We start from the raw sequence: 6,669 nt of genomic DNA, 5'->3' as shown, positions 1-6,669 counted from the left end.
TTGATCTTAAGATTAAATTTATTTTAATTTATTAAAATTAGAACCAAATTGATAGAATATATAAATAAAACTAGGATGGGTATGGGGTAGGGGTCGAATTTTCTATATATTAATATTTTTTCAAGTATAATGCTCTTCTATTCATCATTCAATTTGACGTGAGATTAATGAAGTTTCACTCGACCTAAAATTCGATTTGAATTTGAGTATATAATTTAATTAAAGTTTGATATGGGTTTATGTGTCTAACGTTTTCACTCCTCCATTTGTCATTCAACTCTGTTATTTTCGGGTTGGATCATATTTCGAATATATATATATATATATAATTTAAAATTGTTATATCTATAAAGAAATCATTTGATCTCAACATGTGATGCGAACAATACTTATTATTAAACTAAGTGTAATTATTATACAATATATAACAAAACCATACACAAATGGCATTCCTTTTCTATGTATATTATTATAACAAGCTTTTTCATATCTCGGTTCACAGAGGGATCCATGCCTTGATGAACCCAGACTCCGTGCCACACAGAACGAAATCGTTTGCAGTGATGAGGCTTGTTATTCTGCTGCCTGCTGATATTCTCCACACTTTCTGTTGTGTTCCTCTCAACCATATCTGCTCGAAAACGATACCCGGACTCGAGTTTAAGTGTCGGATATATTCGATTTGAGGGGGAAAAAATCGAATATTTGTTACCTGAAGACTGTTAGCTGATGAGCTGCAGTTTAAGTATATGAAGTCCTCCACTACTTCCATTGCTAATATATTTGTTCTCTTCTCTGGTTTCAATGCCATTTGTGGCTCTGAATTTCTTCTCCATTCCTGAAAACCATAGCCATTTACTTTTTTACTTTTTAATTTCACTGTAACATGTTTTTAACACGTGAAAGCGTTTTGATTTTACCTGAGCTGGAACCTTCAACTGATGAACTTGCACAGTAAAGCCAGTCTCTGTACATGGCGATTGAATTGATGGGCTTGCTTTGCATCTCCATTTCTTTACAGGTGCTTTGATCTCTCTCTGATGGTTACTTGTTAGAGAAATCTCCTGGAAAGAGTCAGTCATAGTGTATGTAACGAGGGTCTTCGATGAAATTTCGAGTTGAATTCGAGAGGATTGTTTTTTTATCGAACCTGAATGTTCGAATCGGCGCAGCCTGCGTAGATTCTTCCTTGAACCATCTTCATGCACTTTACAGATTTGGTTTTGCAGATACTGTTGACTGTTCTTGATGAATCAAAACCTGAAAGATCTTAAAATAGTTCATATATTATATATATATATATATATATATATATATATATATATATATATATATATAAGTTTGATTATCTTATTGAATGTGTCATTGTTACCTTAAGATGGTGGCCTTGAGTGATCATAAATATCATTTGGCCATATGTATCTAGCTTTGAACTGAATCTTTTGTTGCTATAACTTCGATGCACTCCAGTTTGTTTCGGACCATTTGCCACACCTGATTCCGATTCGACACTCGTACCTGAGTCCGATACATAGGAAACAAGAACGACGAGACTTTAACGTACTCGAATGGTCTTATCGGTTGATCCGCTTAGAAGTGTCTCTCCTGGTTCAAAGAGTGAAAAGCATGTCACTGCGTCCTTGTGCTCCTTCACGTCCCATACAAGCACAGCCGATTGCCTTCTGATGTCCCATACTTGTTAAATCAACCGAGTTTTGCCAAATCAATAGTTTTCGTTGTGTCTTCCTAGTCGGTGGGATTAGGCCGTTGCCTCCGAAAATGCCACTCATACGACATGGAAAGACGTTTCGGGATATGAGTTGAAGCTGGTGGTCATACCTTAATTGAGCCATTAGAGTATCTACTGAAAAGCATTCCCTTGTAGTAGATCAGGGCATTTACAGCTCCACTGTATTTGTGACTTGCCTCGACGATTTGCGTATGAACACAAGAGATGCGCTGTTCTTGTCATTGAAACAAGTTAAAGAGTTAGATGTCATGTTACTTGATACATCTGGTACATATCGATATGGTGAGGAGGAGACGTCTGAATATCGACCACTACAGTATTACTTCTGTTAATAGTCTCATTTCACTGCATATTAGGTCTTATGATTTGCTCAAGAACACTAACCGATTTATTAGGCATGTAGAAGTCTGCAACTCTATGTAGTTCATCTGCCATCCAGATCACATTCGAAAATCTCCAAAGCGACTCCCGTACTCCCTCCGAGAAATGAATCAGTTTCTTCATACCTGCATATTGGTATAACGTTTCGTGGTGAATATCGGCTCGATGACAGAGCTTTGGGGTATTAGGAACATGCTATTGCTGTGATTGTTGATTTAGATGCTGCAGTGGTGTCATTGCTGTTATTTAGATAACTTGGATCGAAATGTTCGTCCGGGTTTTTGTATTTTGATCGGGATCGTGTGATCGTCGGAAGAGTATACGTATTGATTGTAAGGACGTTACCTTTTCCAGAAGCATAGTTATAGATGCATAGGCATGCTAGAAGTCTTTCTTCAAGGTCCATTCCTGCATGCAAAAAGTTCTCAACTTCACCAAGTAAGATCTCACACGCTGAATATCTAAGGTTGTTCGAACATTTTGATATTTCGCAACAGAGCCACGTGATGATCATGAGGGACTCTCGAGCAACCCTCTTTATCTGGCTCTTCAGTCCCTTTAGTAAAGCGACAAATGCTGGTTTACCGGACTCAGTGATGCTTCTTGCCATCTTGCTGCACCATGAATCGGTTTGTGAATCCTGCAAGTTTAAATTCCATCTTCAAATTTGAACATCATTTGACATCTAAATCTAACAGCTATAAGATGAACTGCATTGTCCTTTTATGCATCTTACCAGCAGGCTCGGATCCAACCAATCGCAGTTTCGTATCATGTTTCTGTGATTCAAAGACGTTAAACCGGCCTTTTTCACCAGCCATGCTACTGTATTTGATTCCCCTGTCCAAGAGTAAGTTCCACCAATATTTGACAGAATGAACGCGGACAATAGCTGCAATGTGCTTTCTTCCGATGCTATCGACTGAAAGAGGACCTGCATCGCTTCCTCTCGGAACACACTCTTACCAGTCGAGTTTTCCTGCAGTGAAGTCACTTATCGGTACATCATCTACGTTTAATTGCCCGAAAATGTATGTTATCGAACTTTGTATGTGTAAACAAACATATTGAAAATATCAGCTATGTCAATGACTTTACCAGTGCGTCTAATTGTATCAATAAATTTGCAGCCAAAATCCGGTAGTCGGTTCTGAAGCATCGAACACAAGCCATTAATACATCCATGATATTGATGCCTCCTTTCTGTATCTGCTGCAATAGGCTAATGGCTGATGACCTGAACAATATGTATTCATGTCTTATATTCAGTTTACTCGATTTTTCGGATTACATATTAAACCATCAAAGTAATTGCTCGTACCGAGGAATCCGAAGGACTTCGTGAAAGAATTCAAGTGCGATGAACACGGCCCGGTTCTCGTTACTTCGTAACAAATGGATAAACGGAGCCACTGCAATAGCTTAGGATATATATTTCCTGCAATGTCCATCAAACTGCATGCACTTAACAAGAATTGTGGCCAAAGAAATATGTTCTTCCAAGCTATGATTCCTTGCAACATCGAGGAATCTGGATAGGACACGAGGCGAACTGATTGCTGCTAAGTGCATGTTATTTGTAGCATTGTCGAATGCAGTTACCAGTACTTCGATAATCATCAATGATGCTGCAGGAGGCGTAACCGTAAGTGACTTCGACAGCCTACACCTCGAACTGTTCAAGGTGCAAATGACATCCATGAGAGTCGGTAAGAGCTCCAAAGTCTTTATTTCTGCAGCAGATGGCTTTATTAAGTATATAAGAGTAGCTGCCTCGTGCACATTGCATTTTAATGCCCGTGCTAGATCACTTAAACGCAAACCCTTCTTTTTGATATCGTCTATGACCGATATCTTCGCTGAAACGATGGTCGTTAGGACGGTAAGCGATGCTCTTATCACCATTTCCTCATTTGAAGTCGAGATGGCTATCAGCAGTTGCTCTAGAATCACATGCTTTAACATAGTATACTTCACACCTTGTTTATTGATCAACATTCTGTAAATGGATGTTATTTCGACTGCATAATCTTTCCCGGATTTCTCTAATCCATCCGAGAAACATAGCTTCGAAACCGCATTCTCAATTATTTCCATTAACTCGCTCTTTGAATCTTTTCCCCGTCGACATGAGTCCACCTTCTCCCTTGCAGCAGCCCACTCTTGCTTCATATGAATCAAGCTTTTGATTCTTCGATATGTCGGTGCTATATGCTCGAAGAGTTGGACTTTCTCTAACTCGAATCGACTCCGAGCTTCTTCGACCTGAAGTGTGTTTATTTTTGTATCCCCAAATTCTAGCATGGATAAATTTAAATCACTGATAGTTCTAAACAATCTCTCCGGAAAATATTTACTGATGTTTGCTTCATTGATGACATATTTGTCAGTTGGATTGTCGGAAACTCGAGGAAACGGTATTGCTTCGTACTCTTGGTCCGACGCGCCATTACAACGATCGAGCATCCTGTATAGGTAAGCAGAGTTGAATGGAAGATATAAGAAAAAGGTTCATCTAGTCAGGCTTGGCATTGAAAATAAATGTGATATAGCTATGTATGTCTACCGAACTGATCATAGCTAGCTTGTTTCCAGTCATCCGAATCTATTCTATCCGTGTTAAACACGCCAGTGCCATCCTCCATGCTCTCCTGGTTCAAAAAGACGTTAGTTCAAATCATATGATTCTGCAATTCAATTCCGGCAGAAAGGAAAGCGGACCGGAAAAACATCAGAAACGACTAGAGAAAGTATGCATATAGCCTGCAGCAATTATGTGTTTGAAATATCACCTCTGAATAATATTCATCCTCGAAATCCTGCGTATCAGATTCATCCAGGACATCCTGCAGGAGCTTAATACTTTCGTTTCGGTTTAGCTGCATTCTCTGTTGTAACCTTTGATGTGACCCCGGTCCTTTATAGCTTCAGTAAAAACTCTATCTTCATTATCAAGTGGATGGTCCTTGTCGAACTGTATCGGTTTTTGCCGTATAAAGCAAAAAACAAAACTCAGTAAGTCCAATTCCGATATCAATTCAAACTCGGATCCTAAGGTTACACCGATGTATGAGAACAAAGGGACAGTGGCATACCTTAAAATTAGTCTGCGTTCTATATCAGTGCTCGGGTGGCATTGAGGATTCTTTGCTGCCTGCAATCTCATGACTGCTCATACATTAACAGAATATCAATTAGATGTGTAATCCTATACTGCATTTTCGAATCCGATACGACTATATCTATGTCCAAGACATATTCGGACATGATTACGGGTTATAAAGGTTATCGGAAGAGAACTTACCCTAAATTCATCGATTGGTAAGCGGGTGACAGAGTCTCATTGCATTCATTTTGTAGTTGAGTTGTCTTTCCATATAGCATAACCCCATAATACATTAACCAATGCTTGTATGTCCTCGCCATCTGCCTGGTCGATTCGGTAAGGTTTCCCCAAGTAGAACCGTTGCTAGAAACCAATTTCAGTCTCCGGATTCTGCATATTTCTCGTCTATCCGAGTGGGTGCACGGAAGGAAAAGGGTTTCACAGAGTTATTCCGAGGTGAATTCGGTTCGAACGAGCATCGGCGAGAGCAGAAACGCTTGTAGATAATGCAAAGCAGCCTGCAATTGATCATTCTGCAGATTCTTAATCACTGACAGGTAAAAGTAAAAGCAACAAACCAAGTAGTCATTAGGGACCCCTGCAGTGGTTCCTTGTTCCTCAAGCAACGCCGGAAACTGAAGCATTTTCTCTGATTCCTTCAACTGATCCGCCCTATATTCCCCCGAATCGGCCTGCAACGCCGCCTTGATGCCTTCGATACCCCAATGGAGATTCGAAAGTGCTGCCTGCTCAGAGAACTCGAAAAACTCCTGCTTCTGGAAATTCAACCTCAAACTGCATTTCAACCATACAGAATCCCACTCCCGGTCATCGATTACCAACCCAGAAACATATTGGTTGATCGAATTCACGACCACCCTCATCGACTCGACGTCCGGCGGCCTATCCAGAACCAAGAACGAAGGCGAAGGAGGAGGAGCCATGGAATTCTCGGACATTTTCTCAGTGTAAGACGATAGATAATGAAGGAAAATGTGATATAGAAGAGAGCTGTAGCATATCCCGTGACGACTTCAGCCAAAATTTCCAACACATTCACGCGATGGTCCCGCCATTGTTGCTACAGACAAAGGATTGATCGCTGGTTCCTTGCAAGAAGGGAAAGTTGGAGAAAAACAAACAAGAAAACAAAACATACATTTGTTTGTTTTCTGGGCAGATTATCTTCTTTTTTACATGTTTTTTCACTTCTGGTAGCCACGCTTTCTTGTTTGCCAAACAGAAAAATAATTTGAAGTGATCATACATTAATTATTGCTTATTGGAATTTAGTTGGATTCTTAAAGAGTTCAATAAATCAGGGTTCTTCTTAGTTGTGGGAATGGATTAGCTAGGTGACGATCATTAAGCTTAGGCACAGCTGTACTTGTTCATGAGTCGAGTTATTAACCGAGTTTAAAGTCCGTACGAT

General features: G+C 39.8%; 1 pseudogene; it reads right to left on the bottom strand.

Moving 5' to 3' along the window:
• Nucleotides 1–459: 459 nt before the first annotated feature.
• Nucleotides 460–6,346, bottom strand: LOC120213881 (annotated as a pseudogene).
• Nucleotides 6,347–6,669: the final 323 nt, after the last annotated feature.

This window comes from Hibiscus syriacus, unplaced genomic scaffold (genome assembly GCF_006381635.1).
Source record: "Hibiscus syriacus cultivar Baekdansim isolate YM2019G1 unplaced genomic scaffold, ASM638163v2 tig00110044_pilon, whole genome shotgun sequence".
Classification (NCBI taxonomy): domain Eukaryota; kingdom Viridiplantae; phylum Streptophyta; class Magnoliopsida; order Malvales; family Malvaceae; genus Hibiscus; species Hibiscus syriacus.
Note: the sequence above shows the minus strand (reverse complement) of the source record. Positions and strands in the feature narration are given on the sequence as shown.